Source organism: Barbus barbus, assembly GCF_936440315.1.
Source record: "Barbus barbus genome assembly, chromosome: 20".
NCBI classification, from domain to species: Eukaryota; Metazoa; Chordata; class Actinopteri; order Cypriniformes; family Cyprinidae; genus Barbus; species Barbus barbus.
In genome coordinates this window covers 7649780-7663347 of record NC_136748.1, presented here as the reverse complement: position 1 = coordinate 7663347, position 13568 = coordinate 7649780, and the positions used below count along the sequence as shown (strand labels likewise).

The following is a 13568-nucleotide window of genomic DNA, read 5'->3' as shown; positions in this document are numbered from 1 at the left end:
CGTCTTTATTACTCATTAATTTGCCCTATAATCATCCTTTGTGTGAAAAGGAATAAAAGCTAAGAAAATATTTTTCTTGCCACTTGTCGTGATTTCAACTGTAAACTGCAGTTAATTGTATTTATAGGTATGTTTTTCAAAACTGCAGGTAAATGTATGCTTTTAATCACTGCAAAAATATGATTTTCTTACTCAGTATCTTCATCTTGTTTTCCATTGCAAATATCTAAACATTATTGGACCTATATATATTTACTTGCAAAAAATAAAAACATAAAAATATATATATATATTTATATTTTTATATCTTAAGTCATTTTGCTTCTCAAGTAAATGTATCTTTTTTCAAGAATGTATTAAATATTTTTGTACTAGAAAACTTGAACTTTTGCACTTTTTTTTTTTTTTTTTTTTGGACGATGAGCCTAGGTTGTAAGTTTGATATGAGAAGAATGGAAAAAGGAAAGAAAAAAAAGAGAGAAAAAACACGTAATGTCAGAATCACAAATGGTTCAGTCGAACACATCTGTCCTTACGTGAACAAGAAACAGCGTGGTTCTCTAACGACTGCTGTGTTTGTCTGAACAGGGTAGTCGATATTTCTTCAGATTGATGATAAGGCATTGCGGTAGATCGCCGTTCGACTTGCTGGTTGAACGTTAGCCAGTATCCTGCTCTAACTGCCAACACCTTCACTATTGATCGCCTTAGGCATTACCCTTGGAAAAGGGTATTGTAGAGCTTCTATTCTCTGTGATGTGGCCCCAGAACAGTGGTTGTAGCTGCCTTTATGGTATTTGACAGTAACTGCACCATTAAAAGCACTAGTATGCAACCCACTGTCATTCCCTTAAACCCTTCTCTGGATACCGTACAGTATTCCTCCACCTCTGTCTATCTTCCTTTGCTCAGGCAGAGTTAAAAAAAAAAAAAAACACTTTTCTGCAGTGGTGAACGTGCTATTATATCTCCAAGAAATTTGACTGGCACATTGGTTGATCTTTGACCTCAACACATATGAGATCATAAACAAGGACGTCTGCTTTGACTGAAGAGGCTGTCCTGTACTCCCCAAGCCTGGTCTAGGTGATTTGTGTCACCTCGTGGTGATGAAGGCGTCTCCGTTGAGAAGATAGGGCAAGATTGCCTTGGCAGGGTTTCAATTAATATTTGTCCATTGCATCCCTGCAGATTTGGCAGCAAGATGAGCAGGATAGTTTTTCAGGGTGCAGACATCAGCTGATAAAGTGGGCGGATGTGTTTATGAAAGAGTGAACCCGGACTGTTATGCACACTACTTTTCCATGTTGTTGAAGATCATGCGATTTAGCCTTCAATGTAGATAAAATGCAATTTAACATCTGATTTTCTGAAATTGCACAAAATCCTCTATGTGATAAAGTGAAATGCTTTCTCTATCGCCATCTGTCACACATTCTCTGTCACAAACAGCAAATGACTCGTGACTTTCGACCTGTGATTTATCATGTGCTAGTGTGAATTTGACCCAGTTACAGCTATGCTGGACCCATAGCAAAACTATATTTTATGTGTTATTTTTTTGTTATCCTAGCCAGTAAGTGACATCAAACGAAGACCTTTTTTTGGACTATAACATGAAAAGCACTATAAGTCAACAATGGTCTCTAATTGTTCCTCATTTAATATTTTCTAAGGGATTTTAGAAGACAAATTCGGTGCCTAAATGAACTGAGAACGTCATCTGAGATAAAGTTGAAAACTATAGGAAACATCTGAGAGTTGTGAGCATCTTATGAGCAGTGAAATTTCCCTCTGGATGTCTTTCATCATGATACATTTTTCAACTCATTTGAGACACTTGTCCCTATCATGTTCTCAATTTGTGCTTCATCTTATTCTCGTTCAAAAGTTCAAGCATCCACTTCTAATATAGTAAATTCAATTAGGCCGTGCTGACCTCATGGAAAAGTTTAAGGTTCCATATGATATTAGTCATGCTAATGCTTGAGCATTGTGAGGCGTACATGTCTCTTGACAAATAGATGTATTTATGGAATGTATGTATAATGGCCATGCTTTCTTTAGAGCTGCTAATGGCCACTTGAGAGCTAAACACTATCTGACTGTCAGACTAGTCAAAGGTGTGAATGTGAGATTTAGACCTCTTAATAGAAAAACTGCATGAATGTCATTTCTTCTCAGACACCTTGTATCTGATGCATCTGGCGAATGGACCAGCCAATTAGTGGTTGGTCTGGAGAGTATGTGATATATATCACGCACTTAATGGTTTCATATGACATGTTTTCAGTAGTCTGGGAATGCCATGTTGTTAACCTTGTAAATGATTCATGGCATGAATGGCTGAACTGAACTCTTGTGTCACATCAACAACTCATTTAAAGAATATTCCAACTTGAGCACAAATTGCCTGTACCATACTGATTATTACCACAAGAAAAAAGCAAGACCAAGCAAGCAAGAAAAAAATAACGGTAACACTTTAGAATAGGGAACACTTATTCACTATTAACTATGACTTTTCCCTCAATAAATTCCTAATTTGCTGCTTATTAAAAGGTAGTTGTTAAATTTAGGTATTGGGTTGGATTAGGGATGTAGAATAAAGTCATGCAGAATAAGGCATTAATATGTGCTTAAATTGTACTAATAAATGGCTAATATTCTAGTAATATGCATGCTAATAAGTAACTAGTTAAGAGACCTTCTTTCTTTCTTTCTTTCTTTCCTTTTAAATAAATTATTTGATTGATGTTTTATTTTATTTAATACTACTACTACTAATAACAATAATTATTTATTCTGACAATGTGGTTAAGACACAATTCCTTTGGAAGGAGACTGAATAGAGAGAAAACAAAGTTATATCCTTTCCTGGTATCCTTGTGTGGCTATAATATGCAAGTTAGCAGTTGCATTTGATGTACATGGTAAAGACATTTGTTGGTGAATGATTGCCAAAATGTTATTATATGGGTTATGGCATTAGTTTCAAAACTCATATTTTAATCATTTAATCACAGTGCATTACAAACACCTCTTATGCTCTCATTTTATGTTTTTTGTACATGCATTTTTATAAACTGAAGGACAAAAGCAAAAATAATTGAATTCACAGCATCTTTGGCATTAGGTCGAAATAAAATCAAAACTCACTGTGAATGATTCCTCACTGCATGTTTGGCTTTGTAATCATTCGAACTGCACAAAATGTTTGGCTTTGAAATCTTTCATTAAAATGTAATATGCATCTTGCTCTGAAATGACTTTCTTTGTGCGCTGACATCACTTAGGCCCTGCAGGCTACTGGAGGATGTTAACTAATAGACAAATAGCAATTTAGGCATTGTTTCAGCAAACTCACACACGGCCTGGTTCCATTCTGGTTTAAAACACCCACTGTTTTACAATTCAAATGATACCCTCCCTTTACTTGTTGAATTTTGGTTCCACTCGAAAACAACATATTACTGAAGTAAAAGGGGTTGCAATTGCTGTTCCCATTGACATCAAGTTGTATTTAACCCTAGATATTCCCTATTCAAGTTTAAGCCTGAAAACAAAATACTTTCCCCAGGGCTCTGAAGAATCTCCATAGGGAATGACAAAAAAAGTTCCAGGGTTCAACCGTAATTTAACAAAAATATATTTTGATGAAAATGACAACAGGTATGCAGAAGAAAGGTTACTGAAAGTTGATAGGCATGATTTAATAGTCACTGTTGTACAATGAGAATGAAAGCGAAAGACGAACGGAGAGGAAGAGGTCAAAGCTGCAGTTCAGATTTATAGAGGGTCGTTTCACTTTTTAAAAGCTGGGCCTGTACTGCATTACCTCTCCGATTATGGCAGGAACAGGGAGGCGTAGGGCTATATCACATCCACTTTCATATTGTGAGGGTATATTATTTATGGTTCATGTTTGTGTCACAGTATTCTGAATGCCAAATACACTACCCCATCTCACTGATACTACGGCTGGAAAATGGCAGGTTTGATCCCCAGGCAGGGTCTTTTGGTTTGAAAGTAAAAGTAAAAAAAGCCGTATGAGTTAGCTATGATCACCTGTTAATATAATCAACATCATAAATAGTTTATCTGGTTTAGTTGGATATTCTAAAAGAGAGGCTTTCGACTGGTGAGCTACGATTCAAAATATGCCACAGGTCTGTTCAAATAGGATACCTTTTACAATGTGTGATTTTAAGGTAGTTATGACATTAATTTTTTTAACATTTTATCAATTATCACAAATTATCACCATTAAATAGCATGCATATTTCTAGAATATTGGCTGTTTAATAGTACTTATAAAGCATATATTAATGCTGTATTCTGAATGACCATATTTTACATCCCTTAATCCTACCCCATACCTAAACTTACCTTACCAACTATTAATAAGCAGCAAATTAGACGTTTACTGAGGCAAAAGTTATAGTGAAAAGATTTTTTTTTCTTCCTTGCAAACAAGCTTCTGTAAAGTAAAGTAAAGTCGTGACGTATTGTCAAGTATGGTGACCCATACTCGAAATTGGTGCTCTGCGTTTAACCCATCCAAGTGCACACACACAGCAGTGAGTAGTGAACAAATGCACACACACACACACACACACACACACACACCGTGAACACACACCCGGAGCAGTGGATATATGATATATGAAGATATATGAAGTCAAAGCAAACAGGTTTGCAGAAACAGCAAGAATTGGGAGCATATACGGCTCCCTTAATCAGGTAACACCGTTTCAGCACTTGTCTTTTAGAGTTTGTTTCCCATGCACTACAGTAAAGCCGAGGTGATTAAAAGAAACCCGCAACTAGCGGGTACAAATACATTTTTATTGCTCATATCTTTTGATGTGAAATAGTGCAGACACTGGACAATAACTAATCTTTCTTGTGTGCTTGGGTTGTAATGTACACATGAAATAATGAAGTATCCTTTGGCTTTATATGTGAGGGCATGGTGGGGTTTTGGCAATCGCCACACTGGGAAAAGTTTGGGTGCTCCCGATGGCCAGTCACTCTATTGTAGGTCTAATTTCCTTTCTTAGCCAAACATGTTGGGCCCCCTCAATCCGAGGGCTCTTATGTTAATCAGGACCTGGATATCTGTATATTGCATCCATTGTAGACCACATCTTTGATTATAATGGGTTCTACATGCTTTTGGTGTGTTTCGTCACTCACATCCAGCATGAACAGGTGTCAGCCATTAAGTGACTGTAGTGCAAGGATTTATTTAAGTATGTATGTGTGCATGTATGTATGTGTATGTATGTATGTGTGTGTATATACACACACACATATACACATATATATGTGGGATGCACATCCAGGGCACGAAGCTCCTGTTCCACCACATCCCAAAGATGCTCTATTGGGTTGAGATTTAGTACAGTGAACTCATTGTCATGTTCAAGAAACCAATTTGAAATGATTCGAGATTTGTGACATGGTGCATTATCCTGCTGGAAGTAGCCATCAGAGGATGGGTACATGGTGGTCATAAAGGGATGGACATGGTCAGAAACAATGCTCAGGTAGGCCGTGGCATTTAAATGATGCCCAATTGGCACTAAGGGGCCTAAAGTGTGCCAAGAAAACATCCCCCATACCATGACACCACCACCACCAGCCTGCACAGTGGTAACAAGGCATGATGGATCCATGTTCTCATTCTGTTTACGCCAAATTCTGACTCTACCATCTGAATGTCTCAACAGAAATCGAGACTCATCAGACCAGGCAACATTTTTCCAGTCTTCAACCGTCCAATTTTGGTGAGCTCGTGCAAATTGTAGCCTCTTTTTCCTATTTGTAGTGGAGATGAGTGGCACCCGGTGGGGTCTTCTGCTGTTGTAGCCCATCCGCCTCAAGGTTGCGCGTGTTGTGGCTTCACAAATGCTTTGCTGCATACCTCGGTTGTAACGAGTGGTTATTTCAGTCAAAGTTGCTCTTCTATCAGCTTGAATCAGTCGGCCCATTCTCCTCTGACCTCTAGCATCAACAAGGCATTTTCGCCCACAGGACTGCCGCATACTGGATGTTTTTCCCTTTTCACACCATTCTCTGTAAACCCTAGAAATGGTTGTGCGTGAAAATCCCAGTAACTGAGCAGATTGTGAAATACTCAGACCGGCCCGTCTGGCACCAACAACCATGCTTAAATCACCTTTCTTTCCCATTCTGAATATTTAATTTGGAGTTCGGGAGATTGTCTTGACCAGGACCACACCCCTAAATGCATTGAAGCAACTGCCATGTGATTGGTTGATTAGATAATTGCATTAATGAGAAATTGAACAGTTGTTCCTAATAATCCTTTAGGTGAGTGTATATACACATATATATCCTCCTGAGACCCAGCTATGGAGTTTTTGCCTCTGTAGTGGACATTATATTTTAGTGAATTTCTCTGAGACCTCACATGTCACAGTTGTAAGTCTGGATGTCCTGTACAGAGCACATTCAGGGCTTTATAGAGATACTAAATGATTGGAAGTTTCACCATGACCACACCCTCTCCTAGCTCTTTAAAGATGGCTAAATTTAATTTAGTGAAACATTTTACATCCTTACGGAAATATTATTATATTTTGTAATTGTCATTTAAATCTGAATAATTTTCTAATTGTTTGTCATAAAGCAACATCTCAGGAAAATGTTATGGGTTCTCAAATTCAAATATGACTTCCTGTTATGAAACAGGACATCATTTCATACATGTCCACTGTAGAGGACACCAGGACTAAAATGATGTTTATTATGCATTTTGGGAGACATAACAATTGAATAGGAAAATAAATTATATATCTATTTTGTTATGAAATATTAGATGTTATTATGAAAATCTGGCCAATTATTACTCCCATTATGACAATTCTTAATTAGATACAGTATAGATACACTGTGTTTAATGGGAAAATTAGTTTATGGAAATTTGTACAGACATATTGCATAAAACAAAATGGTATATTAAATCATTTTGTTATATATTTTATAACATAGTTGAGAATCATCCTTAAACAAAGTTTAGAAGAAAAAAATCCTGAAACCTGAAAATGTATTGGTGATAAAAAATAAAAAAAACCCATTGTTTTTGCCTTTTTGATGTCTATTAATGCCATTTTATTTTTAGAAAAACTGAGTCCTAGTGTCCTCTACAGAAAAAATATATGAATAAAATATATTTTTTCAAAAATATTAATTTAAATTTTCTTTTCTAATGCTCTAAACAATGTAATGACATGAAAAAATACTAAATTCACAAAGCTTTTGTTTGGGGGGGGGGGGGTGGTCTCATATATATATATATATATATATATATATATATATATATATATATATATATATATATATATATATATATATATATGCATACAGTATATATGTATCTATGTGCATATGTGCATATGTGCATATGTGCGTGTGAGTGAGTGTGTGTGTGTATGTATATATATATAACTGGGTAATATCTAGGTACTAACCAACACCAGACCTATATATATATATATATATATATATATATATATATATATATATAGGTCTGGTGTTGGTTAGTACCTAGATATTACCCAGTTATACCATAATAAGTACATGTGCATGTGGAACAGGACGGTAACAAAGTGTTACCGACTTATATGTTAAAACATCAAGACAAATTTAATTTGTCCTGCCATGATCCATTTAAGGATGTATTTTTTCTTTCTTTCTTTTTCTTTTTTTTTCACTTTAGCACTATAAGCAATTTTGTCACTGTGTTTGGTGACCATTTCTGATGTAAAATCTAGATTCTGAAGCAGAACCAATGCTCTGTAATGAAAGTAGCATTTATCGCTGCTGAATGAAAACAAAGTTAAATTTAAACCATAAGTCATTATATAAGGCTTGATGAGACACAATAAGACTCTTTAAAGCTCTGGCTTCTTTTGTTTTCTTCCCAAATGCAAAGATGTCACATCACCTCATGGGAAGATGCATTAATGATGTGCATTAAATGCATCAAAATAAATTTATAATAATCTGACATTTAACTTTTGAGCTTATATGCTACACAATTTAGAATTATTTATTGCACAGTATTTTAAATAACTCTAAATGAAAGGGAATAAAAAAAAAAAAAAAAAAAAAACATTGGTCTAATTGAAATGTTGTGAAAACTGAAATATTTACAAGATATGAATTCCCAGTGTTACTAATTTGGATTTAGATAAGAAATTACTTTTCCATAGTCAAATCTGCTCAATCATAAAATGCATTAAATACCACGCCCTCATATTTTCATTAATTAGTTTTAGATGCCCCTCATAAAATACAGTTTGTGCTTTTCAGTACAAGCAATAACATCTGCAGGAGTGCAGGGAGTGTATACGATGTTCGCCTCAGTATGTTATCTCCCAGCTGTATAATCGTATTTTACAGTAGCAAAGGGCTGCGTTATTGCTGCTTTCTTTTCACAGTTCAGAGGTAAATAAACCACTCCCAGACTTCTGGGTGTCAGAGAATCACAGTCACCTGCACCTTCATTAGCCAGATCCCAATCACCTGAGTACTGATTCCCCGCACCTGTCACCGGCTAATGAACAGCACTATATCCACTCACCACAAGCACTCCTTCCTCGTCCGGTCTACCGTTCACTACCCGAACCTAGCCTGACTACTAACCTTGTGTTACTTGCCTGCAGACCTCCAGATCCCCACCGCTCCTAGTCTCCACCGCTCCTGTTCTCCACCGCTCCTGGCACTTCCTGGTCCTGTTCCTCCCCGCGGCAGTGCACACCGCCGGCTTCCCTTCCTGGATCCTGTTCCCGCTCCTCCACTCAGCATTCACCCTTGCACTAATCCCAATAAACCTTGTATTGACTATACTCCTCCGTGTCTCCTAGCCCGTTCGTGACAGAAGACCGGACCAAATACAGCACCGCGTGTCATGGAGTCCCGGCCACCCACGGCCGTCGACACGCTGGAGGAGTTGGTCAATACTCTCCGGGCTTCCCTTCTTCCGCCACCTGTCCCACCACCTGCCTCTGAGAGTCCCGTGGCCATTCCATCCAAGTACGCGGGTGATGCGGCGGGGTGTGGCGGATTCCTACTTCAAGTATCCTTGTATATCGCGGCACAACCCCGTAAGTTCACCACCGAGAGATCGAAGGTGGCTTTTCTTACCTCCCTCCTGTCCGGCAAGGCGTTGCTATGGGCGCAGGCTATCTGGGACGCGCAGAGCACCATCATCAACTCCTACGAAGCGTTCACCAGCCACTTCAAGGAGGTCTTCGGAGTCGCCGCGGGACGCATCTCTGTGCAGGATCGTCTTCTTCGCCTACGCTAAGGAGAGGCGACCGTGGATGACTACACCTTGGAGTTTCGCACTCTAGCGGCCACAAGCGGCTGGAACGAAGCAGCTTTACTGAGTGCCTACCGCCTCGGCTTGAATCCCCGCCTGCGCGCCCAGATGGCCATCTACGATGACAGCGTGGGACTAGAAACCTTCATGCAACGCGCCTCTCGCATCTCTCAACGCCTCACCGCCTGCCTCGAGGATGAGTCCGCCCCCCCGTCAGCCTCACCCGCTGCAAGCTCCCCAGTACCAGAACCCATGCTCGTAGACACCGCCCGCCTCTCCCGCACGGAACGTGCGCGCCGCCTCGCGGCCAACCTATGCCTCTACTGTGCGAAACCAGGACACTTCATCCGGGAATGCCCCGTTCGACCTCCACGCCCCGCGGTGAGTACCCTTCAAATCGAACCTGATATTTCCTCATTATCACTGATGCCAGTACAACTCCTCACCCCAGACTCCTCTCTTACAGTCTCCGCCCTGGTCGACTCGGGCTCCTCGGGGAACTTCATTTCCCAAGCCCTACTAACCCACCTCAATCTCCCCCGGAGGCGGCAACCCCAGGAGCTCCGAGTCGAGACCATCCAGGGAAAGCCGCTGGGGCGTGGTAGAGTGAGGTATCGCTCTCCTCCCGTGACACTCAGGGTCGGCTGTCTACACGAGGAGTCCATCACCTTTCTGGTACTGGAGGGGCCCACGGTGGATATCATCCTGGGACGCCCATGGCTCAATCTCCATTCTCCAGTAGTCAGATGGGATCCATGCGAAGTCACTCGCTGGAGCGAGTTCTGTTCCCAGTCCTGCCTTCAGTCAGTACAGAAAATCCCCAGGAACCCCGCCCCCCTGACAGTCTGTTCCACTCTGGTAGAAAGTCCTGAGCCCCAGGTGAAGTGTACCGTCCCATCTGACTACCAGGCGTTCCAGGATGTATTCAGCAAACAGGCAGCCACTCGCCTACCACCGCACCGGCCATGGGACTGTGCCATTGACCTGCTGCCTGGAGCGAAACTTCCTAAGGGTAAGGTCTACCCCCTGTCCATCCCGGAGCGCAAGGCAATGGAGGAGTACATCAAGGAGGCTCTTCAACAAGGCTTTATCCGGCAATCAACATCCCCCGCCGCCTCGAGCTTCTTCTTCGTGGGCAAAAAGGACGGAGGCTTGAGGCCCTGTATAGATTACCGCACACTCAACGATCAGACAGTCAAGCTCCCGTACCCGCTTCCCCTGGTCCCGGCCGCCCTCGAGGAACTCCGTGGGGCCCGCATCTTCTCCAAGTTGAACCTGCGAAGCGCGTACAACCTCGTGAGGATAAGGGCGGGCGATGAGTGGAAGACGGCGTTCCACACTCCATCTGGGCACTACGAGTACCGGGTTATGCCGTACGGCCTCTCCAACTCACCGTCCGTCTTTCAAGGCTTCATGAACGAGGTGTTCCGGGAGTTCCTCCACCAATTCGTGATCGTCTACATAGACGATATCCTGATTTACTCCCGGAACCTGGCCGAACATCGCCACCACGTTGAGCAGGTCCTTCAGCGGCTCAGAGAGCACCGCTCTACCTAAAACTGGAGAAGTGCGAGTTCCATCGCTCCAAGGTACAGTTCCTCGGCTATACCATCAGTCCCGAAGGAATCCAGATGGACCAGGGGAAGGTCCAAGCTATCCTGGACTGGCCTGTACCACAAATGGTCAAGGAACTACAGCGCTTTCTGGGCTTCGCCAACTTTTACCGACGGTTCATCTGTCAATTCAGTCGACTTTCATCACCCCTCACCTCCATGCTCCGTGGTAAGCCCAAGTCTCTGTCCTGGAGCCCCGAAGCCCACGAAGCGTTCCAACAGCTCAAGGAAGCCTTCAGCACGGCCCCTATCCTACGCCACCCGGATCCCCAGATCCCCTTCGTCGTGGAAGTCGACGCCTCCACCACGGGAGTCGGGGCCGTGCTGTCCCAACACCACGACGAGCCTCCCAGCCTCCATCCTTGCGCTTACTTCTCGCGGAAGCTGTCCCCTGCGGAGGTAAACTACGACATTGGCAATCGAGAGCTGCTGGCCATCAAACTAGCCTTGGAGGAGTGGCGTCACTGGCTGGAGGGAGCCGCCTGCCCCTTCACTGTCATCACGGACCATAAAAACCTCCAGTATCTAAGAGATGCCAAACGCTTAAACCCCCGTCAAGCACGCTGGGCCCTCTTCTTCACTCGGTTCTCCTTCACTATCACCTACCGCCCCGGAATCCGCAACACCAAGGCCGATGCCCTCTCCCGCTTGCATGCCCCAGAAACACCCACAGACCCCGAGCCTATTCTCCCTCCACCCCTCATAGTCAGCCCCATCCAGTGGGACCTTAACGACAACATCCGTGACGCCACTCTCACCGAACCCGCCCCGCAGGGAGGCCCAGAAGGGAAAACTTATGTGCCCCGCTCCCAGCGCCTCACCCTTCTGGGCTCAGCTCATGAAGTACCGGGCTCTGGACACCCAGGCAGCCAACGAACCCTCTCCCTTCTCCAAGCTCGGTACTGGTGGCCCGGTATGACCGCGGATGTCATCAGGTACGTCCGAGGTTGCTCAGTCTGTGCCATGTCCCAGTCTCCTCGCCACCTGCCCGCAGGCAAACTGGTTCCCCTGCCAATTCCCCAGAGGCCCTGGTCCCATCTCGGTGTGGACTTAGTCACCGACCTCCCTGAGTCTGAGGGCCACACCTGTGTCCTAGTTGTGGTGGACCGTTTCTCCAAGGCCTGCAAACTCATCCCCCTCAGGGGCTTGCCCACGGCATTGGAGACCGCCGAATGCCTATTCCACCATGTGTTCCGCAACTTCGGCCTACCGGAGGACATTGTGTCGGACCGTGGCCCTCAGTTTGTGTCCCGGGTCTGGAGATCCTTCTTCCGCCTCTTGGGAATCACTGTCAGCCTGTCCTCGGGCTATCACCCCCAAACCAACGGCCAGACTGAGCGTAAGATCCAGGAGCTCGGACGCTACCTCCGGTCATACTGCTCCCCCGATCAGCACAGCTGGAGCCGTTTTCTCCCATGGGCCGAGTATGCACAGAACTCCCTTCGTCAGGTCACCACCGGTCTCACCCCGTTCCAGTGCATGCTCGGCTACCAACCCCCTCTGTTCCCCTGGACGGAGGAACCAGCGGAGGTTCCAGCTGTGGACCACTGGTTCCGAGAAAGTGAGAGGGTTTGGGACTCAGCACATATCCATCTTCAGCGGGCAGTGCGGAGACATAAACGCTTTGCGGACGTCCGGAGATCCGAAACCCCCCAATACCAGCCAGGAGATCGGGTCTGGCTGTCGACCAAGGATATCCGTCTCCGCCTGCCGTGCAAAAAGCTGAGTCCCCGCTTCATAGGTCCGTTTAAGATCCAGAGGCAGTTGAACGACGTCACCTATGAGCTTCAGCTCCCCCCCAGGTATCGCATCCACCCCACCTTCCACGTCTCACTACTCAAACCCTTCTCCCCCTCTACCCCAGGAACCACAGGACCGGACGCACCCCCTCCTCCGGAGATGATCGATGGGGCTGAGGTCTACCGGGTCCGCAACATCCTGGACTCGCGGCGACGGGGCGCCCGGCTCGAGTACCTGGTGGACTGGGAGGGGTATGGCCCAGAGGAAAGATCCTGGGTGGCCAGGGACGACATCCTCGACCCCTTGCTCCTCGAAGAGTTCCACCGCAACCACCCTAGTCGTCCCGCACCCAGAGGCCGCCCCCGTCGCCGTGGTAGGGCGTCAGGAGCCGCCCCTGGAGGGGGGGGGGGTAATGTCAGAGAATCACAGTCACCTGCACCTTCATTAGCCAGATCCCAATCACCTGAGTACTGATTCCCCGCACCTGTCAACGGCTAATGAACAGCACTATATCCACTCACCACAAGCACTCCTTCCTCGTCCGGTCTACCGTTCACTACCCGAACCTAGCCTGACTACTAACCTTGTGTTACTTGCCTGCAGACCTCCAGATCCCCACCGCTCCTAGTCTCCACCGCTCCTGTTCTCCACCGCTCCTGGCACTTCCTGGTCCTGTTCCTCCCCGCGGCAGTGCGCACCGCCGGCTTCCCTTCCTGGATCCTGTTCCCGCTCCTCCATTCAGCATTCACCCTTGCACTAATCCCAATAAACCTTGTATTGACTATACTCCTCCGTGTCTCCTAGCCCGTTCGTGACACTGGGGGACTGGTTTCATTGGTTAGATCTGGTTGTTTCTTTGT

At 44.4% G+C, this 13568-nt stretch overlaps 1 protein-coding gene across 1 annotated transcript in view; it reads left to right on the top strand.

Annotated features, from left to right (window-relative positions):
* LOC306886019 (ALK tyrosine kinase receptor-like) overlaps positions 1 to 13568 on the top strand; it is a gene marked incomplete at both ends in the record, with an annotated part of 458617 nt that overhangs the window by 157656 nt on the left and 287393 nt on the right. The window lies entirely within an intron of this gene.